The following is a 24,741-nucleotide window of genomic DNA, read 5'->3' as shown; positions in this document are numbered from 1 at the left end:
ATGTTGAATGAACATAGTCTACCTAAGTATTTTTGGGCCGAAGCCATTAATACGGCTTGCTGCGTCATGAATAGGGTTCTAATAAGACCAGCTCTATCGAAAACTCCTTATGAATTATGGAATAACAAAAAACCAAATGTTTCTTATTTTAAAGTTTTCGGTTGCAAATGCTTTATTTTGAATGAAAAAGATGTCTTAGGAAAATTTGATGCCAAATCCGGTGAAGGTATCTTTCTTGGTTACTCTTCTGTTTCTAAGGCTTTTCATGTTTTTAACAAAAGAACCTTAGTTATAGAAGAGTCTATTCATGTAGTTTTTAATGAAATTTCAAAGTTAAATAAAATAATTTTGATGATGATCTCGGTTTTGATAATTTGAATTTAAATGAACCCCCTTCTCAAAATAGCAACTTGGATGCATCTTCTTCCAAAATTTCCTTACCCAAGGAATGGAAGTATGTAGATACTCATCTAAAGGAGCAAATTATAGGAAATATATCAAAAGGGGTTCAAACTCATTCTTCCTTCAAGAATTTTTGTGCTAACACCGCCTTCCTTTCTCAAATTGAACCTAAATGCATTGACAAAGCCTTGAAAAATGATTCATGGGTTTTTGCAATGTAAGAGGAATAGAACCAATTTGAGAGGAATGAGGTATGGAAGTTTGTTCCTAGACCTAGTGACCATTTAGTCATTAGTACTAAATGGGTCTTTAGAAACAAGCAAGATGAATGCGGTATCATGGTTAGAAACAAGGCTAGACTAGTGACCAAAGTTTTCAACCAAGAAGAAGGTATCGACTATGAAGAGGCCTTCGCTCCTGTGGCAAGATTAGAAGCTATTAGGATGCTCCTTGCCTATACTAGTAGTAATAATTTTAAACTATTTCAAATGAATGTTTAAAGTACTTTCTTGAATGGTTTTATTTTTGAAGAAGTGTATGTTGAACAACCTCCTAGATTTGAAAATTCTCTTCTTCCTAATCATGTATTCAAATTGACTAAGGCTCTCTATGGCTTGAAACAAGCTCCTAAAGCTTGGTATGAAAGGCTTAGTTCCTTTCTTATTTTAAATAATTTTACCAAAAGCAAGGTTGATACTACATTATTTATCAAACACCTTGAAAATAATTTTTTTATTGTGCAAATTTATGTCGACGATATTATTTTTGGTTCTTCGGATGAATCACTATGTGAATCATTTGCCATGTGTATGAGTCATGAATTTGAAATGAGCTTAATGGGTGAATTAACCTTCTTTTTAGGATTGTAAATTAAACAACTTAGTGATGGTATATTTCTTAATCAATCTAAATATACATTAGAATTGTTAAAATGATTTAACATGGATGGTTCAAAAGTGATAAACACTCCTATGAGTACTTCCACTAAGTTAGATATAGATGAAAATGGTGAAAAATTTGATAAAAAAATATATAGGGGAATGATAGGTAGTCTACTTTACCTCACTGCGACTAGACCGGATATCATATTTATTGTAGGACTTTGCACTAGGTTTCAATCTAATCCTAAATTATCTCATCTTAAAAGTGTTAAAAGAATTTTTAGATATCTTAAAGGAACTCCCAATTTAGGATTGTGGTATCCGAAATTTGATAAATTCGATTTAATAGCTTATGCAGATGTCGATTTTAGCAGATGCAGGATAGATAGAAAAAACACATCCGGAACATGCCAATTTTTAGGGCATGCACTTGTTTCTTGGACTTCCAAGAAACAAAATTCGATTGCACTATCTACGGTTGAAGCCGAATACATAGCTGCAAGTGCATGCTATGCACAAGTTGTTTGGATGAAGAATACATTGGAAGACTATGGAATTTACTTGAAGAGCATTCCTATAAAATGTGATAATACAAGTGCCATTTGTCTTACCAAAAATCCAATTCAACACTCTAGAACTAAGCATATCGACATTAGGCATCATTTTATATGCGTTCATGTCCTTAACAATAATGTTATTCTAGAGTTTATTGATATAAAGCATCAATTAGTAGACATTTTTACAAAAGCCTTAAATGAAGATCAATTTGACTTTATTAGAAGGGAACTAGACATGTTAAATTGTCCTTGTGAATGAGCTTGATTGTATGTATTTTTCAAAATTTTTCATCCTCTTTCCGATTTTCGTGGATTTGACTTCTTCTTTGTTTTTCGATTCCAAATGACATCTTTAAAAGCAATCCAAGACCCTATCCTATCTTGAACCAAACACCTCTGGAAAAAAAAAAATAGAGGGAAAGAAAATTTTTTTTTGGCATGCTAGCGGTGGCACCGCCAGAACCGATGGTAGCACTGCTTGGGCGCACGGTCCCCAAGTAGTGGCACCGCTTAGATTGGCGGTGGCACCGCCCGAGAATCCTCATATAAGTAAATGAGTTAGGGTCGGCGGTGGAACTGCCCCCAACCCGTGAGAACCCTCCCTAGAACCCTCTAAACCTCTCTCACCCTCATTCTAACCTCTAGAAGCCTAAGAGAGGGATTCTTGTTGGATCAAACTCTCTACCTCCTAAGGAAATCTCCATAAGGTAAAATCTGAAATCTTTCTTTTTTCCTCTCATTATTTGGCCTACCCTTTACAGTTTTTTCTTGATCTATCATCTTGATTAGATATGGCTCCTAAGAGATCATCAAGAACCAAAGGGAAGAGGATAGAAGGAGATTCCTATGACCAAAACCTTTTTAGATCTAATGAAATAACTCTTAGGTTTCTTAATTTCGAAACAAGAACAATACATAAGGGTAAACATGTTGATCTAGATGAACTTGGAAACCTAGAACCCATTAGATGGTTTGCATATTTAGATGTCTTACCTATCCTACAAATCAATAAACCAATTTATCCTAGGTTAGTTAAGTTATTTTACTCAAACTTATGTGTGGACAATGATAGCTTAACTACCTACCTCTTAGGAACATAAATTCAAATCTTTGATAGCACTATATGCAAATTAATTGGAATTACCGAAAAGGATAGGAGCTGTTATTTTAGAAATAAATGAGATATTAATGCAATAGGAGCAACCTACTCCGAAGCCTTAGAAACTATTTTTGCAAATCTAAACCTAGGCATAATTTCCAAAAGTTGCGAGCACTTATTGCCCTTTAACTCTAAATTTCTTCATTATATCATGACTAGCATACTACTTCCCAAACAATTTCATCATGATGAAATTAGTCAAATAGAGCTAAGCACTATGTATTGGATAATGACCGGCCAACATAATTATTTTGGATACTTAATCTGGCAACATATGTAGGACATAATAGCTAAAGACAGAATGTTACCATATGAGGGGTTAGTCACTCGATTAATACTTGCCCATAATATTTGTGTCTCACCCGATAAAGAATTAATTCAGGTTGATCGATTTACCACTATCAACAGAAACCTGCTCAAAAGACTTATGTGCACTTTTAGCAATGGTATTTGGGTTAGGCAACATAGAAGGACTGATCCAGTTCCCCCACCAGTAGAACACCCCGAAACACCAATTTTTAGGGGAAATGAATCTCCTCCTCCTAGTCCCTTTGGTGCAGCACCTTCAGAATCAGCTCCTGCTTCATCTTCTGAAGATCTCGTTATGGCATAATTACATCAGATCAAATCACAACAAGAGCAACTCAAATCACAGCAAGAGCAAATTCAATTACAACAAGATGAAATTTTGAGGGAACTATTGAATCTCAGATTTTGATGATAAAATCAATTGATGGGTTAATTGATCTAATCCATATTATTGAGTTAAGTGTGCAGGATTAACTACGATAACCAAAAAATATAAAGCAAGAATACCAGAGTCAAGTTCGATGGACGTTTAAGAGACCGAAGAATCGTCGGAGATGCTGCCGGAACCAACCGAGAAGAAATCGGGAACCTGTCGGAATTTTTGGAAGTTTGCCGAAGAGATCGTCGGAGGTTCGCGGAGATCACCGAGAAGGCTCGGCTACTCGTTAAAGTCATCACAAGATCGGGAGCTTGCTGGGAGTCCGTCGGAAGAAGTTCGTCGGAAAGCTCGCCGGAACAAGACTCGACGTTCGCGGTTGAAAACTTGCTTAGGATGTTTTTAGTTATGTAGTTCACATGTAATTAGGATTAGGATTAAGAGATAATCCTATATCCTGGTTAGGGGCCAACTGGGCCCAAAATTAGACTTGGTTTGGGCTAAATTTAAAACCCGACTACAGTAAACCGAAGGGTCTAGCGGTGGCACCGCCAGACTGGGCAGTTGCACCACCCAGCACCCGAGAGCCAGGCGGTGGCACCACCTGGCTTGGCGGTGGCATCACCCAACACCCGAGAGCCAAGCGGTGGCATCGCTTGGCTGTGCGGTGGCACCGCCAGTCCACTATCAGTGTCAGACACTAACAGGCGGTGGCACCGCCAGCATCGGGAACCAAAGAGAATTCAAATTTTGGAGCCCAAATTTGAATCCTCTTGAGGCCTATAAATACCCCTTAAATCTCACCTGAGATAACAACTTTTTGAGAAGCAATTGATTGAGAGAAAGGTCTTAGAAAAGTCGTAGCAAGTCTTGTTTTCAATTTGCTAGAGTGTTCACCTCCTTCTTTCTTACTGAAAATTTGTAAGAGTGTGAACCGCTTGTAAAGAGTTGTAAGAGGGGTATTTGCCCTTCCCCTTCAAGAGATTTGCTAGTGGAAGGTGGGAGCCTCATCGAAGAGGGCCTCGCAAGTGGATGTAGGTCATTTGACCGAACCACTTTAAAATCGGCGTGATCTCTGGTTTGCATTTCATTATTGCTATTTACATTACTGCAAACCTTCTTACGTGCTATATTTCCTCATGACCTTTGTTGCACAACTTTATGAATACGCTTTCAAGTTAAGCACTTTCGAATTCGATTTTTATCGTACGAAAGATTTGTCAAAACCGACGTTTTAATACGCTGCACTAATTCACCCCCCCTCTTAGTGCCGCTCCGATCCTAACAATTGGTATCAGAGCAAGGCTCACTCTCATATTTGGTTTGATACCCAAGAGAGATGGCTTACTCCGGCATACATGAGGGTCATTCTATCACACGTCCACCCATGTTTAATGGGTCGGATTATACTTATTGGAAGACTCGTATGAGGATCTTCCTCATTTCCATGGATTTCGAGCTTTGGACTATTGTCGAAAACGGATTTAAAAAATCTTCTCTTCCGTTGAGCGAATGGAATGAATCAGAGAAGAAGGTTTTTACTTTAAATGCAAAGGCTATGAATGCCTTGTTTTGTGCACTAGACAAAAATGAATTTAATCGTGTTTCAATTTGTGATTCGGCTTTTGATATTTGGAGAACTCTTGAGGTCACTCATGAAGGCACTAGCCGAGTGAAAGAGTCCAAAATCAACATCCTTGTGCACTCTTACGAACTCTTCCGAATGAAACCAAGTGAGTCCATCGGAGACATGTACACCCAGTTCACGAATGTCATCAATGGACTCAAAGCTCTTGGTAAAGATTTTACTAACTTTGAACTAGTAACTAAAAACTTAAGATCCCTCCCTAAAAGTTGGGATCCAAAAGTTATGGCCATTCAAGATGCCAAAGACCTTAAAACATTCCCTCTTGAAGAACTTATTGGGTCTCTAATAACCTACGAAATGACATGTTAAGCTCATGACGAGCTCGAGAACCCCCTTCCAAAGAACAGGAAGGATATGACACTCACATCACAAGAAGATCATTTGAAAGGAACATCAAGTGATGAGGACAGTGACAATGACATTGCACTTTTGACTCAAAAATTTAAAAAATATTTAAGAAAGAACAAATTAAAAAATAATACAAAAAATAAATTTGAACACAAGAAGAACCAAGTGATTTGCTATGAGTGCAAAAAACCGGGATACTACAAGAACGATTGTCCTCAAGCCAAAAAGAGAACATCAAAGAAGATGGCGCTCAAGGCAACATGGGATGATTCAAGTGCGTCCGAAGAAGAGGAGTCCAACACCGAGCAAGTTACTCATTACGCCCTAATGGCCATCGAAGAAGAGGTAACAGAGTTAATTGATGCAGATTTACCTTATCATGAATTATTAAATACCTTCCATGAGTTATTTGATGAATGTAAGATAATTAGTAGAAAATACAAATTGCTAAAAAAGGAGCATGATAGTCTCACTTGTGATGTCGATAAATTAAAGACTGAATATCATGATAGTTTAGCTCCTTGTATAAAATGCCATGATTTAGAAACTCTCCAAAAGGAGAACTTGCTACTTAAGGACACCTTGAAGAAATTCGAGGTTGGTAGTAAGTCTTTGAACATGATCCTTACAAATAAGGGTCACGTTCCTAAAAGAAGTGGAATCGGATTTGTGAGAAGTCCTCACCAAAATCCAACCACCTTCATTAAAGGCCCTGTCTTACATGTTCGGCACCAAAGTAATTGCAACTTTTGTTGCAAATATGGACATAAAACTTATAAATATCCATTCAAGAAAATTAGTCCGAACAAACTAATTTGGGTTCCTAAAGGAACCATGATCAATTCTATGCAATATGATGAACAAGTTAAATCAGTTTTTAAGGCACCCAAAAGGAAATGGGTACCTAAAAATAATCCCTTCCTGTAGAAACATACACCATCACAAGCTAGGAGCAAGAGATGGTATCTAGATAGTGGATGCTCAAGACATATGACTGGAGATCCATCTCATTTCTCTATGCTCACTAGCAAAGAAGAAGGGTACGTCACCTTCGGAGATAACAACCAAGGCAAAATCATTGGCAAGGGAACCATAGGTAACAAATTAAAGTTTTCTATTGATGATGTCTTACTAGTTGATGGATTAAAACATAATCTCTTGAGTGTTAGTCAATTATGCGATAAAGGTTATATCGTTAGATTTGAATCAAATGTGTGTATTATTGAAAAACCAAACCATAACATAACTATGATTGCATTAAAACAAAATAATGTCTACACCATCAACCTTGATGAACTAAGTAATGAAATTTGCTTCTCCACTTTAAATGATGATGCTTGGCTTTGGCATAGGAGACTAGGCCATGCAAGCATGAAATTAATATCTAAGATCTCATCTAGAGAATTAGTGCGAGGAATTCCAAATATAAAGTTTATTAAGGACAAAGTATGCGATGCATGTCAACTAGGTAAACAAATAAAAACTAGTTTCAAACCAAAAACTCAAATTAGCACCACTAGACCATTACAATTGATTCATTTGGATTTATTTGGACCAATTGACATGACAAGTCTAGGAGAAAGCAAATATGTGTTTGTAATTGTGGATGACTATACTAGATACACTTGGACCTATTTCTTGACCATTACAATTGTTTCAAGTGTTTCTCTAAATTTTGTAAACTCACTCAAAATGAAAAAGGTTTCATGATTTCATCAATTTGGAGTGATCACGGTGGCAAATTTCAAAACTGTGACTTTCAAAATTTTTGTGAAGTTAATGGATACAATCACAACTTCTCCACTCCGAGGAATCCCCAACAAAATGGAGTAGTTGAAAGAAAAAATAGAAACTTACAAGAAATGACAAGAACGATGTTAAATGAACATAGTCTACCCAAGTATTTTTGGGCCGAAGCCGTAAATACGGCTTGCTACATCATGAATAGGGTCCTAATAAGACCATCCCTATCAAAAACTCCCTATGAATTATGGAACAACAAAAAACCAAATATTTCCTATTTTAAAGTTTTTGGTTGTAAATGCTTTATTTTGAATGAAAGGGATGCCTTAAAAAAATTTGATGCTAAATCCGATGAAGGCATCTTTCTTACTCTTCCGTTTCTAAGGCTTTTCAGGTTTTTAACAAAAGAACCTTAGTAATAGAAGAATCTATTCATGCAGTTTTTAATGAAGTTTCTGATTTAAAGAAAAATGATTTTGATGATGATCTTGGTTTTGATAATTTGAACTTAAATGAACCCCCTCCTCAAAATAGCAACTTGGATGCACCTTCTTCAGAAATTTCCTTACCCAAGGAATGGAAGTATATAGATGCTCATCCAAAGGAGCTAATTATAGGAGAAACATCAAAAGGGGTTCAAACTCGTTCCTCTTTCAAGAATTTTTGTGCTAACACCGCCTTCTCAAATCGAACCTAAATGCATTGACGAGGCCTTAAAATATAATTTTTGGGTTATTGCAATGCAAGAGGAATTAAATCAATTTGAGAGGAATAAGGTATGAAAGCTTGTTCCTAGACCCAGTGACCATTTAGTCATTGGTACTAAATGAGTCTTTAGAAATAAGCAAGACGAAAATGGTATCGTGGTTAGAAACAAGGCTAGATTAGTGGCCAAAGGTTTCAACCAAGAAGAATGTATCGACTACGAAGAAACCTTCGCTCCTGTGGCAAGATTAGAAGCCATTAGAATGCTCCTTGCCTATGCTAGTAGTAATAATTTTAAACTGTTTCAAATGGATGTCAAAAGTGCCTTCTTGAATGGTTTTATTTCCGAAGAAGTATATGTCGAACAACCTCCTGGATTTGAAAATTCTCTTCTTCCTAATCATGTATTCAAATTGACTAAGGCTCTCTATGGCTTGAAACAAGCTCCTAGAGCTTGGTATGAAAGGTTTAGTTCCTTTCTTATTTTAAATAATTTTACAAAAGGCAAGGTTGATACTACATTGTTTATCAAATATTTTAAAAATAATTTTCTTATTGTGCAAATTTATGTTGACGATATTATTTTTGGCTCTTCGGATGAATCACTATGTGAATCATTTGCCAAATGTATGAGTCATGAATTTGAAATGAGTTTAATGGGTGAATTAACTTTCTTTTTAGGATTACAAATCAAACAACTTAGTGATGGTATATTTCTTAACCAATCTAAATATACATTAGAATTATTAAAATAATTTAACATTGATAATTCAAAAGCAATAAACACCCCTATGAGTACTGCTACTAAGTTAGATATGGATGAAAATAGTGAAAATTTCGATCAAAAAATATATAGGGGAATGATAGGTAGTCTACTCTACCTCACTGCGACTAGACCAGATATTATGTTTAGTGTAGGACTTTGCGCTAGGTTTCAATCTAATCCTAAATTATCTCATCTTAAGAGTGTTAAAAGAATATTTAGGTATCTTAAAGGAACTCCAAATCTAGGATTGTGGTATCCAAAATCTGAAAAATTCGATTTAATAGCTTATGCAGATGCCGATTTTGGCGGATGTAGGATAGATAGAAAAGTACATCCGGAACATGCTAATTTTTAGGACATGCACTTATTTCTTGGACTTTTAAGAAACAAAATTCAATTGCACTATCTACGGCGGAAGCCGAATACATTGCTGCAAGTGCATGCTGTGCACAAGTTGTTTGGATGAAAAATACATTAGAAGACTATGGAATTCACTTTAAAAACGTTCCCGTAAAATGTGATAATACTAGTGCCATATGTCTTACTAAAAATCAAATTCAGCACTCTAGAACTAAGCACATCGACGTTAGGCATCATTTCATACGCGATCATGTCCTTAACAATAATGTTGTTCTAGAATTCATTGTCACAAAGCATCAATTAGCAGATATATTTACAAAAGCTTTGAATGAAGACCAATTTGAATTCATTAGAAGGGAATTAGGTATGTTAAATTGTCCCTAAGAATAAACTTGTTTGAATGGATTTTCCGTAAAGTTTTTCATCCTCTCTCCGTTCCTTGGTGAATTTGATCCTTCTCTTTCGATTCTAAATGACACGTTAAATTACCTCATCCTATCTTGAGTCAAACACCACTCCCATTTGATCAAGATTAATGATTTTATGATATTTTGTGAATCTCGAAATTGATTTTGATGGCTTGATTATGAGTTTCAAGTTGACGATTTGAATTTGAATGAGTTTGTATTCGAATTATGATCTTGACTTATTGGAGTTACTACTACAAATTTTTTTTAATCACAATCTCTTCTTTGTACACCTACAATTTTTGTTATTTATAGAAAGAAGAGATTTGATAAAATGGATGAATGATGAATTTTTGTATGATCAATGCTGAATTCCTGATGTTATAATCACAAATTATGTGCTTCAAGTCTCATTCCCTTTTTGTTGATGACAAAGGGGGAGAAGTGATAACTAAGTGATGACTTATACCATTTCAATAGCATGACTTAATGAAAATGTCTTATGCGCATCGATAACATGACTTATATGAATTACAAGAGCTTATATAATACAAATATCTTATATACCTTGCAAAATCCTTGAGAATATCGCAAGATTGATTGATTATATTGAAAGCATGCCTTACATCTATATCATCATGTTGAAAATCTTTATCTCCTGTCATAGTGAAAATCGTCCCTTATCATTTGACTTGAAAATGATTTTCATCGAAGTTTCATATTTACTATTGCTTAATGAGAATAACGATAAGTTCTATGGTTAGAACTTATCGGTTTATACTTGAATTCAATGGGATGGAATTCAAGTGTTTTTATCTTCTCATAATATGGCATATAGATAAGGGGAGTTACGTTTACCTCCGTCATCAATTGATTGTCATCATAAAAAAAGGGGAGATTGTTGAATCTCATATTTTGATGATAAAATCAATTGATGGGTTAATTGATCTAATCCATATTATTGAGTTAAGTGTGCAGGATTAACTACGATAACCAGAAAACATAAAGCAAGAATACCGGAGTCAAGTTCGATGGACGTTTAAGAGTCCGAAAAATCGTCGGAGATGCTGCCGGAACCAACCGAGAAGAAATCGGGAACCTGTCGGAATTTTTGGAACTTCGCCGAAGAGATCGTCGGAGGTTCACGGAAATCAACGAGAAGGCTCGGCTACTCGTTAAAGTCATCACAAGATCGGGAGCTTGCTGGGAGTCCGTCGGAAGAAGTTCGTCGGAAAGCTCGGCGGAACAAGACTCGATGTTCGCGGTTGAAAACTTGCCTAGGATGTGTTTAGTTATGTAGTTCACATGTAATTAGGATTAGGATTAAGAGATAATCCTATATCCTGGTTGGGGGCCAACTGGGCCGAAAATTAGACTTGGTTTGGGCTAAATTTAAAGCCCGACCAGTGAACCGAAGGGTCTAGCGGTGGCACCGCCAGACTGGGCGGTCGCAACCGCCCAACACCCGAGAGCCAGGCGGTGGCACCGCTTGGCTAGGCGGTGGCACCGCCAGTCCACTATCAGTGTCAGACACTGATAGGCGGTGGCACTGGCAGCATCAGGAACCAAAGAGAATTCAAATTTTGGAGCCCAAATTTGAATCCTCTTGAGGCCTATAAATACCCCTCAAATCTCAACTGAGATAACAACTTTTTCAGAAGCAATTGATTGAGAGAAAGGTCTTAGAAAAGTCGTAGCAAGTCTTGTTTTCAATTTGCTAGAATGTTCACCTCCTTCTTTCTTACTGAAAATTTGTAAGAGTGTGAACCGCTTGTAAAGAGTTATAAGAGAGGTATTTGCCCTTCCCCTTCAAGAGATTTGCTAGTGGAAGGTGGGAGCCTCATCGAAGAGGGCCTCGCAAGTGGATGTAGGTCATTTGACCGAACCACTTTAAAATCGGCGTGATCTCTGGTTTGCATTTCATTATTGCTATTTACATTACTGCAAACCTTCTTACGTGCTTTATTTCCTCGTTACCTTTGCTGCACAACTTTACGAATACACTTTCAAATTAAGCACTTCCGAGTTCGATTTTTATCGTACAAAAGATTTGTCAAAACCGACGTTTTAATCCGCTGCACTAATTCACCCCCCCCCCTCTTAGTGCCGCTCCGATCCTAACACTTTGTTTTATGCTTTGGATAAAAACGAGTTCAATCAAGTGTCCATTTGTGAAACGACTTTTGATATTTGGCATACACTCGAAGTACCTCACGAAAGCACTAGTAAAGTAAAAGAGTCAAAAATTAATCTTTAAGTTGTTGAATCTCAAATTTTGATGATGAAACTAATTGATTGTGTTTAGATGTTTAACTACATTTTGAGTGATGCAGGTCTACTCGATCAGGATTAGACAGTTGACGCAGGAGGAATTGACGTTGCGCCGGAGGAGATCACGTCAGGATATTGGATGGTAGAAGGCTTCGGACGTCGGGCATCGAGCCAAGGAGAGCGGGATTACACCAAGGATAACGGGGTTATGGAGGTCAACCGCCGATTGGGCAACAAGCCGCAAGAGAGGACGATGCTTTGAAGAATCGGACGAAGCGCCAACCAATGACGTGCCGAGCAACATAATATCAATTCGCGTTGTAATAATTGTCTAGATCAGAGTAGAGTTTTGGCTTGTGTGTGCAGGATTAACTATGATAACGATGAAGACATAAAGCAAAACAAAGTGTCGAAGTCAAGCACGAAGGATTTGTTGCAAGTTCGAGAGTTCGACGGAAGCCCGAAGGTTCATCGGGAATGCTGCCGGAACTAGCCGAGAATGAGTAAGGGAGCTTGCCGAAGGGTTTTTCGGAAGCTCGTCGGAAAGTTCGTTGGAAGTTCGCTGAGCTCACCGAGAAAGATCGGAGCTTGCCGAAGAAGCTCGTTGGAACTCGCCAAGATCAAATCGTGAAGTCTAGGAGCTTGCCGGGAGTCCGCAGAATGGTTTCCGAGAGTTTATCGGAAGACCGTCGAAAGTTTGCCGAAAGCTCGCCGGAAGAAGTCTTGACTTGCAAACTTTGTAATAGCTTAGGAAATGTCTTTAAATTTGTAGTTAACGCATTAATTAGGATTAGGATTAAAAGATAATCCTATATCCTGGTTAGGGGCCAATTGGGCCCAAAATTAGACTTGGTTTGGGCTAAATTTAAAGCCCAACTAGTGAACCGAAGGGTCTGGCGGTGGCACCGCCCAGCACTCGAGAGCCAAGCAGTGGCACCGCTTGGCTGGGCGGTGGCACCGCCAGTCCACTGTCAATGTCAGACATTGACAGGCGGTGGCACCGCCAGCATCGGGAACCAAAGAGAATTCAAATTTTGGAGCCCAAATTTGAATCCTCTTGAGGCCTATAAACACCCCTCAAATCTCAGTTGAAAAAACAACTTTTGAGAAGCAATTGATTGAGAGAAAGATCTTAGAAAAGTCTTAGCAAGTCTTGTTTTCAATTTGCTAGAGTGTTAACCTCCTTCTTTCTTGCTGAAAATTTATAAGAGTGTGAACCACTTGTAAAAAGTTGTAAGAGGGGTATTTGCCCTTCTCCTTCAAGAGATTTGCTAGTGGAAGGTAGGAGCCTCATTGAAGAGGGCCTCGCAAGTGGATGTAGGTCATTTGACCGAACCACTTTAAAATCGACGTGATCTCTGGTTTGCATTTCATTATTGCTATTTACATTACTACAAACCTTCTTACGTGCTTTATTTCCTCATTACCTTTGCTACATACCTTTACGAACACGCGTTCAAGTTAAGCACTTCCGAGTTCGATTTTTATCATACGAAAGATTTGTCAAAACCGACATTTTAATCCGCTACACTAATTCACCCCCCCCCCCCCCTCTTAGTGCCGCTCCGATCCTAACATTAGTCCATACTTATGAGTTATTTTGAATGAAACCGAGTGAGACCATTAGAGACATGTACACTTGATTTACGGATGTCGTCAATGGTCTAAATGGACTTGGTAAAAGTTTTTCGGATTTTGAACTTATTAATAAAATCTTAAGATCTCTTCTGAAGAGTTGGGATCCTAAAGTAACGGCCATTCAAAAGGTCAAGGATTTAAATAACTTTCCTTTCGAAGAACTAATCGGGTCATTAATGACCTATGAGATGACTTGCAATGCTCATGAAGAGCTTGAGAACAACCTTCCAAAGAACAAGAAGGATATGACACTAAGAACTCAAAAAGACCACTTGAAAGAAAATTCAAGTGATGAGGACTCTGATGATGACTTGGCACTCTTGATAAGGAAGTTTAAAAAATTCATAAAAAGGAATAAATTTAGAAATGGCCCTAAAAATAAATTTGACTCCAAGAAAGAACAAGTCATATGCTACGAATGCAAGAAGCCGGGATATTTCAAAAGTGAATGTCCCCAAGCAAAGAAGAAACAACCAAAGAAGAAGAAGACTCTTAAAGCAATGTGGGATGACTCAAGTGCATTGGAAGAAGAGGAGTAAACCAACACCGAGCAAGTTGCTCACTATGCGCTAATAGCTATTGGAGACGAGTTAAGCAATTCATTAGATGTAAGTTTATCTTTTGATGAATTACTATGCGCTTTTCATGATTTATTTGATGAATGTAAATTAGTTAGTAAAAAATATGAATTGCTAAAAAAGGAACATACTTCTCTTGTTAGTGATTTTGATAGACTAAAAATTAAGCATAATGATAGTTTATCTCCTTGCACCAAATGCGATAAATTAGAAATGCTTAGAAAAGAAAACTTGCTACTCAAAGAAACCTTAGAAAAATTTGAGGTTGGTAGCAAGTCTTTGATTATGATCATTGTTAATAAGGGTCACGTTCATAAAAGAAGAGATGGAATCAGCTTTGTGAGTAACACTTATAAAAATCCAACCATATTTGTTAAAGACCCTACCTTACATGTTTCAACCCAAAACAAATGTAACTTTTTTTACAAATTTGGACATATTGCATACAAATGTTCATTTAAGAGATATAGTCTACATAAATTAGTTTGAGTTCATAAAGGAATCTCAAATGACTCAATACAACATGATAAGTTTTGTAGATCGATTTTTTAGGCACCCAAGGTCAAATGGGTACCTAAAAATCATCAATTTTTGTAGAAATGTTTACCATTACAAGCTAGGAGCAAGAGATGGTACCTTGATAGTGGATGCTCAAGGCACATAACTGGAGATCCATCTCAATTCTCTAAGCTCACTAGCATAAACGAAGGATATGTCACATTCGGAGATAACAACTAGAGTAAAATCATTGGCAAAGGAACCATAGGTAACAAATCCAAATTCTTTATTGAAGATGTATTATTGGTTGATGGCTTAAAGCATAACCTTTTGAGCGTTAGTCAATTATGTGATAAAGGATACATCATTAGATTTGAATCCAATGCTTGCATTATTGAAAAACCACACAAAAACTCATCTATGATTGCCCTAAAACAAAATAATGTATACACCATCGACGTTGATGATCTTTGTAATGAAATATGTTTTTCGGTTTTGAATGACGATGCTCGGGTTTGGCATAAGAGATTAGGTCATGCTAGTATGAAACTAATCTCCCAAATCTTATCCAAAGCACTTATAAGAGGAATTCCTTACATTAAGTTCGTTAAAGATAAGTTGTGTGATGCATGTCAACTAGAAAAAAAAAATAAAAAGTAGTATCAAACCAAAGAACCAAATAAGCACCTCCAGACCATTGTAATTGTCCATATGGATTTATTCAGACTAATTGCTACATCAAGCATAGGAGGTAGCAAATATGCCTTTATCATCGTGGATGATTATAGTAAATATACTTGGACTTACTTTTTCACATACAAAAGTGATTACTTTAGGCATTTTTCTAAGTTTTGTAAACTTGTTCAAAATGAAAAGGGTTTTATGATTTCATCAATTCGAAGTGATCACGGTGGTGAATTTCAAAACCGTGACTTCCAAGAATTTTATGAATCTAATGGATATAACTATAATTTCTCTACTCCAAGAAATCCTCAACAAAATGGAGTAGTAGAAAGAAAAATAGAAACCTACAAGAAATGATAAAAATAATGTTGAATGAACATAGCCTACCCAAATATTTTTGGACCATGTTAATACGACATGCTATGTCATGAATAAGGTTCTAGTAAGACCATTACTTTCCAAAACTTCTTATGAATTGTGAAATAATAAAAAACCCAACGTTTCATATTTTAAAGTTTTCGGTTGTAAATGTTTTATCTTGAATAAAAAAGATGTCTTAGGAAAGTTTGATGCAAAATCCGATGAAGGAATTTTTCTTGGCTATTCTTCTATTTCTAAAGCATTTCGTATTTTCAACAAAAGAACTTTGGTTATAGGAGAGTCTATTCATGTTGTTTTTAATGAAGTTTCTGAAGTTAAGAAAAATAATTTTGATGATAATGTTAATTTTGATGCTTTGAATTTAAATAAAACCCCTTCTCCATCTAGCAACTTGGATGCATCTTCTTTCGAAACATCCTTACCCAAGGAATGAAAGTATATAGATGCTCATCCTAAGGAGCTAATCATAGGAGACACATCAAAAGGGGTTCAAACTCGTTCTTCTTTTAAGGTTTTTTGTACCAACGTCGCTTTTCTCTCCCAAATTGAACCTAAATGCATTAATGAGACCTTGAAAGATGATTCATGGGTTATCACAATACAAGAAGAGTTGAATCAATTTGAGAGAAATGAGGTGTGGAAGCTTATTCTAAGACCAAATGACCATTTAGTTATTGGTACTAAATGTTGAGAAAATCTTTGGGGGCGACATCACATGCGTAGCAGAAGAACAAGAAAACAAAATCCCCGATTCCCAAAGAAATGTTCATCGTCGTGCGAAGATTGGTGTACAAAATCCGCGAAACTGAAAAACCATGTATAGAATAGATTGTGTTACCTAGGGAGATCGTATATACCTGTTTCCTTACAGATCCTTAGGAGAGGGTGAAGGAGGTCAAGCGTTCTCCTCTCTAGCAGTGATCCACACAACAAGGCTGCGACGACGCTCCTCAAAACTCCAGGCCTGCTTTGAGGTGGAGAGGGGAATGAGAATAGGAGAGGCAAGCAAAGGCTCTAGTCTATGAGGCTCTGAATCCTTCCTATTTATAGAGGTCCCCTGTCAAACCCTAATAGATCATCGCCTATTGGGTATTGGATCTGCATCCAATAAACCAAGCCTTTTAGATTAGTGGATCTCTATCCAATAATTTCTCATAGGCTCTTATTGGATCTCATCCATGGGATCCAATAATTCAGGGGCTTATTGGATATCCAATAAGACAAGGGCTTTGTCGGATATCTCATATTCGAACCTCTACTCATCACAATGCCTACCATATATGTGTGACCCTCTAGGCCCAATATCGAGCTGGCCGTGAGTCATACCTATCAGAACTCCTTCTAACTCAGTGAATTATTATCTATGTAATAATTCACTTGACTCATCGACTACGGACGTACTAGGCCACTACGCCGTAGTCACCAGACGATATAGAGGAATCCAATCCATTGGACCTGTCTGTGCTCAGTTACCGTGTACCTATATTCCCTCATCCATCTAATATCCTAGAGACCGTATATCGAGCATGGTGTTGTCAGACCCATATGGTTTCTACTCGAGTCTCGCTCTAATCGGATTCTCTCGGAGAACTCTTTCTCTCTCAACCCAAATGACCTTGGCCAGGGATTTGTCTGAGCAAGAACACATAAAATATTCCTCTCATGATACCGAGAGTGGATGATCCTCTATTGACACTCAATAGCCCTCGTAAGGTCGACTACCACTCCCAATGACCAGCTGTACTGGATCTGGGATAGCCAAACTTATAAGTTTGGTATCAAAGAGTGGAGCACTCATACAGGACATCCTTGGTGTCTCAAGTCTAAGGACCAAATATACCATTAGGACTACGGAATCGTTGTCTGATAATAAGGCATCATCAACCATCCAGCATTTCGTAAGCGGATCAATCTGTAAACTCATTCTCCATTGAGCACCTGTACTGTATCCCTAGTGTCCCTACATGAGCAACTATGAGACCAACTGCATCCATCATATGGACGGGTATACAGAACACCAGTCTGTCCGGTTATCACGATGTCCCTCTCGAGTAACCTATGACCGGGATTATTTAGGATATGTGTTTAAAGGTGAATCGATCTCATTTTCATGATCTCATCATGATCCGATTCCCATTGCACAAATCCAAGGACATCACAATATATATATGCATATATGCAATAGTTATAAAGTGATATATGCCAAAATATAATAAGCAAAAAAGATTATGTATTATGTCACACATGTCATCACTCACGTGATTGGCTTGCTGGGCATGTATGACTAGCAATCTCCCACTTGACCTAAAGCCAATCACTTATGTGTTTGGTCCCCATCAGACCCCTATGATGCTCAAAGACAATTTGAGATAATAACTTTGTTAGTGAATCTGTAATGTTATCTTTGGATGAAACTCTTTCCACTGCTACATCTCTTCTGGTTACGATCTCTCTGATAAGGTGGAACCTTCTCAGAACATGCTTAGATTTCTGATGAGACATAGATTCCTTTGCTTGAGCAATCACCCCGTTGTTATCGCAATATAAGGAGATCGACTCCTCGCTACCCAGCACGACTCCCAAATCTGTGATGAACTTCTTCAACCAGACTCCCTCCTTTGCTGCATCTGATGCAGCAATGTACTCCGCCTCTGTGGTCGAGTCAGCAGTAGTATCTTGCTTGGAACTCTTCTAGTACATTGCTCCTCCATTCAAGGTGTACACGTACCCCGAATTCGACTTGCTATCATCGACATTAGACTGAAAACTTGAGTCTGTGTAGCCTTCAACCTTAAGGCTATTACCTCCATATACTAATAAAAGATCCTTAGTCATTCTCAAGTACTTAAGGTTACACTTTACTGCTTTCTAGTGCTCCAAGCTAGGATCCGCTTGATACCTGCTCGTGACACTCAAAGCATGCGCTATATCAGGCCTAGTACATAGCATGACATACATGATAGACCCTATTGATGAGGCATAAGGTATCATATCCATGTTCGCCCTTTCTTCTGGAGTCTTTGGGGACATACTCGTAGAAAGCGATATCCCATGTCTCATCGGTATGAGACCTCTCTTGGAATTTTCCATGCTAAACCTTTTGACAATGGTTTCTATGTACCTGGACTAGGACAAGCCAAGCATCCTCTTGGATCTATCTCTATAGATTCTAATCCCCAAGATATAGGATGCTTCCCCTAAGTTCTTCATGGAGAAGTGTCTAGATAACCAAGCATTTACTATGGATAGCATTCCTACGTTATTCCCAATGATCAGGATGTCATCCACATATAACACCAAAAAGGTGATAGCGCTCCCACTTACCTTCCTGTACACACAAGGCTCATCTTCGTTCTTAACGAAGTCATAAGATCTAATTGCCTCATCAAATCTTACGTTTCAATTTCGGGAAGCTTGCTTTAGTCCATAAATGGATCTAAGAAACCTACACACCTCCTCCTCAAGGTTCCCAATGAGAAATGTGGTTTTCACATCCATCTACCAGATCTCATAATCATAGTGTACTACAACAGCCAATAGAATTCTAATGGATTTTAGCATTGCTATGGGTAAAAAGGTTTCATCGTAGTCAACATATTGCCTTTGACGATACCCCTTAGCCACTAGCCTTGCTTTATAGGTCTCAACCTTTCCATCTACTCCGATCTTTTTCTTAAAGATCCACTTGCAACAGATGGGTACAATACCTTCGGGCGCATCAACTAGGTTCCAAACCTTGTTGGAGTACATAGAATCCATCTCAGAATTCATGGCTTCTTGTCACTTCCCGGAGTCTATACTCATAATAGCCTCCTCATAGGTCTGAGGATCAACATCCTCAACATCCTCTCCTCTAATATGTCCCACATATCTCTCAGGAGTATGGGATACTCTATCAGACCTACGTAAAGTTGAAACTTGTGTATTAGGTACCTGAATAGACTCGGGCTGTAGAGTGGTGCTTGAGCTTGGTTCTCCAACCCACTCAACTCTATCATTCTCCTACTATCTCCGCCAAGAATGTGTTCCTTCTCAAGGAACACTGCTCTCTTAGCTACAAATACCTTTTGGTCCTCGAGATGATAGAAATAATACCCACAAGTTTCCTTGGGGTATCCCACAAATTTACATTTCTCTGTCCTTGATTCTAACTTATCGGGGTTATGTCTTTTAACATGGACAGGACAGCCCCAAATCTTAACAACCTTAAGATCATGCTTCTTTCCTTTCCATATCTCATATGGTGTAGACACTACCGACTTAGTTGGAACTCTGTTCAGAAGGTAAGCTGCGGTTTCTAGGGCATATCCCTAGAATGAGATGGGTAGGTCAACGAAACTTATAATGGACTGCACCATGTCTAATAGCGTACGATTTCTCCTTTAAGAGATACCATTGAGCTGAGGTGTATAAGGAGGTGTCCATTGGGATAATATCCCATGGTCCTTGAGGAACTGAGTAAACTCTGTACTTAAGTAACTCACCTCCTCGATCTGATCGAAGAGTTTTGATACTCTTTCTGGTCTGGTTCTCCACCTCATTCATATACTCTCTGAATTTCTCAAAGGCTTCAGACTTATACTTCATTAAGTACACATATCCATACCTTGAGAAATCATCAATAAAGGTAATGAAGTAGGAGTAACCACCAATGGCATGAGTTGATATGGGTCCACATACATCACTATGTATGAGTTCCAACAACTCAATGGCTCTCTCTCCAGTTCCACTAAATGGAGAGTTGGTTAGTTTTCCACGAAGGCAAGGCTCACAAGTTGCATATGACACATAGTCGAATAGATCCAGATATCCATCATTTAGTAACTTTTGAATCCTTCTTTCATGGATGTGACCTAGCCTACAATGTCACAAGTATGCACTGTTCATCTCATCTCATTTCCTCTTGGACACATTTACATTCATGATATGTACTTGAAGCTTCATCAAACTTTTGTTTCGCCCTTTCTGCAAGGTACTCTTTGCAATTCCTCTTCCAGTGCCCATTTTTATCACAATGGAAGCACTGACCTTTGTCCTTTGCTGGGTCTTTCTTAGCAACCTTTGCTTTACCTGGTTTGCCCTTGCCCTTTCCCTTCTTAAGGGACCTTTCTACTTTCCTTTTCTTTTTGGTCTCACCAGTATAGAGAACTGGCTTCTCTTTCTTAATAGTACTCTCTACCTCTCTCAACATATTGAGGAGCTCTATCAGAGTCACCTCAAGCTTATTCATATTAAAATTCATTATGAACTATGAAAAGGAATCTTGTAGGGACTGAAGAACAATATCCACACACAAGTTATCCTCTAAGACCATTCCTAGACCTGTGAGTTTCTCTATCCACTCAATCATCTTTAGGACATGGTTCTGAACTGGTGTCCCCTCAGTCATCCTAGCGCGGAAGAGGCTCTTGGATATCTCATATCGTTGAGTCCTTCCCTGTTCCTCAAACAATTTATGGACATGTAGGAGAATGGATCTGGCATCCATCTTTTCATGTTATCACTATAACTCAGGAGTCATAGAGCCCAACATATAGCACTGAGCAAGAATGGAGTCATCAATGTACTTCACGTAGCGAGCGATCTCATCATCGCTTGCCCCTTCTTCGAGCGTAGGCATCACTATATCAAGGACGTACATGATTTTCTCCGTCGTGAGAATAATTATCAAGTTACGGAGCCAATCCGTATAATTTGGACTAGTGAGGCGGTTGACATCAAGTATGCCACGTAAGGGATTTGAATGTGATATTTTCTGAAAATAAAGATGTAGCAGAAATGAATAACATGCAGATTCTGCAAAAAATAAACTATCAAGATATGAACTTCTATCTTAATATGCTCCCACTATTTTACTAATGAGTCACGCGACATCCTCAGCACGTAAAAAGAAAGTCTCCGGTAGACTTCTAGTGGGGATCAGGATCCGATCAGCGTCTTAGTGTAACCTCGAGGGACTCGACCAATCACATTGAGCCTAAAAGGTAAGCAACTCTTGCCGATCACAACTCCTTGTGATTCCTGTCCTATTCGGCCTCCGAATCACCATGGTCTCGAGAGACTCGACCAACCATGATGCTCGGTTAAGTCAACACCTTCGTTACAAGATGAGTCTAATTTGATGATATACCCTCGAGGGACTCGACTAAGCATACCATATCCTCAGGTCACCGGTGACATCTCTATGTCATAAGCAAGATAGCGAATTGCAATATAAGTGAGTCTCGAGGGACTCAACCAACTCAACCTACACCGGAAATTGGTTCCTACTTATAATGATGGAAGGCCACATGGGTCAATCTAATTGCCTCACGTTTACCGACTTAATATTATCGAGAGAGATGTTTCTATGATTTGGTCCCCTAATATGACATGTCACACATATACATATTTAATATATATCTACATCGCATGCAAATATATATACATATCTAGTATGTGTATAAGCAATCACACCAGATGATCATGGACCACAACCTAATGTGATTAGGCTTGAGCCAGTAGGCCTAATCACTCACATCAAGATCTATGTGTGCAACGGTACATCTCCATGCCCTGTGATCGTCCATCTCGTCTTTGTCGGTTTCGTCGAAATCTCGATGCATCTTCATGTAACGCGATCGTCCGTCTCATGGGTCCCGCTATCGCATCCACGCTCCCGTTGCGCCTCCTCATGTGATTACAACTTAATCATAGGCACGCTGGCCCGACAATAAACGAGAAATATAATGGAGGCTCGCAGACCCCAATAATAATAATCACAAGTACACACATCACATGGTCTATGATCATCCGTCCACACATCATACATCACATGTATAAATAATCATCATCATGTAGGACTACTAGATAATAATAAAAAATAATAATCAACTAAACTTTTTAATTAATTAGTATTTTATGAAATCAGGGACATATAAGGAATTTCTTAATTCCTAAGGGTATTTTCATAATTTAGACAAAAGATAGAAATTGAAATTTCTCAAATTCCTAGGGGCAAAACTATCTTTTACCTAGAAAACCCTAATGCCCTCATCCTCCCATACTGCTGCTGTTGCCGTCGCCTCCGGCACCCTGCTGGCGGCGGGATGAGCGGTAGAGGGCGGGGTCGCTGCCCTCGCTTGCAGGTGGCACGCCCACTGGCGGCGCTGTCCCTACAGCTGGGCGCCCCCGCGGGCAGGCGCCGTCCCCTCCGCGGGCGCTTCTGCCCGCGAGGCAGCGCCTGCAAGCGATGCTGCCTCGCCGGGCGGCCGCCCCTGCTGGGTTTTTGCCCGCGGGAGCAGCGGCCACAAGCGCCGCTGCCCTTGCGGCTGTTGTTGCAGGCTGCCTGCTTGCACGCAAATGGCAGTGCTGTCATCTACGACGGCAGTGAGGGCAGCAACAGTTGCTGCCCTTTTCTGGTTTTGTGTCAACGATTTTGACGTCAAAAGCTTCTCCAAAACACAACACACGTAGTTTAAAACCAATCTATCGCACGAACAACCTGGCTCTAATACCATTGTTGGAAAAATCTTTGGGGGCGACATCACATGCGCAGCGGAAGAACAAGAAAACAAAATCCCTGATTACCAAAGAGATATTCGTCATTATGCGATGATTGGTGCGCAAAATCCGCGAAACTGAAAAATCACGTTTAGAATAAATTGTGATACATAGGGAGATCGTATATCCCTATTTCCTTGCAGATCCTTAGGAGAGGGTGAAAGAGGTCAAGCGTCCTCCTCTCTAGCAGCAATCCACACAGTAGGGCTGCGACAAAGCTCCTCAAAACTCCAGGCCTGCTCTGAGGTGGAGAGGCGAAGGACAATAGGAGAGGCAAGCAAAGGCACTAGCCTATGAGGCTCTGAATCCCTCTTATTTATAGAGGTCCCCTGTCAAACCCTAATGGATCTTCGCCTATTGGGTATTGGATCTGCATCCAATAACCCAAGCCTTTTAGATTAGTGGATCTCTATCCAATAATCTCTCATGGGCTCTTATTGGATCTCGTCCATGAGATCTAATAATTCAAGGGCTTATTGGATATCTAATAAGACAAGGGCTCCGTCAGATATCTCATATCCGAACCTCTACTCATCGCAATGCCTATCATATGTGTGTGACCCTCTAGGCCCAATATCGAGTTGGCCGTGAGTCATACCTGTCAGAACTCCTTCTAACTCAGTGAATTATTATCTCTATAATAATTCACTTGACTTATCGACTACGGATGTACTAGGCCACTACGCCGTAGTCCCTAGATGATACAGGGGAATCCAATCCATTAGACCTATCTGTCCTCAGTTACCGTGTACCTATAGTCTCTCATCCATCTAATATCCCAGAGACCGTATATCGAGCATGGTGTTGTCAGACCCATACGGTTTCTACTCAAGTCTCGCTCTAATCGGATTCTCCCGGAGAACTCTTTCTCTCTCAACCCGAATGACCCTGGCCAGGAATTTGTCTAAGCAAGAACACATGGGATATTCCTCTCATGACGCCGAGAGTGGATGATCCTCTATTGACACTCAATAGCCCTCGTAAGGTCAACTACCACTCCCAATGACCAGCTATACTAGATCTAGGATAGCCAAACTTATAAGTCTAGTATCAAAGAGTGGAGCACTCATACAGGACATCCTTGGTGTCTCAAGTCTAAGGACCAGATATACCACTAGGACTACGGAATCGTTGTCTGACAATAAGGCATCAACAACCATCCAGCATTCCGTAAGTGGATCAATCAGTGAGCTTATTTTCCAATGAGCACCTGTACTGTATCCCAAGTGTCCCTACACGAGCTATGAGACCAACTGTATCCATCATATGGACGGGTATACAACACACCAGTCTGTCTGGTTATCACGATGTCCCTCTCGAGTAACCTATGACCGAGATTATTTAGGATATGTATTTAAAGGTGAATCGATATCATTTTCGTGATCTCATCACGATCCGATTCCCATTGCACAAATCCAAGGACATCACAATATATATATATATATATATATATATATATATATATATATATATATATATATATATATA

Source organism: Musa acuminata, chromosome BXJ1-3 (assembly GCF_036884655.1).
Source record: "Musa acuminata AAA Group cultivar baxijiao chromosome BXJ1-3, Cavendish_Baxijiao_AAA, whole genome shotgun sequence".
Lineage (NCBI taxonomy): Eukaryota > Viridiplantae > Streptophyta > Magnoliopsida > Zingiberales > Musaceae > Musa > Musa acuminata.
The sequence above is the reverse complement of the archived record's forward strand: the minus strand, read 5'-3'. Positions refer to the sequence as shown.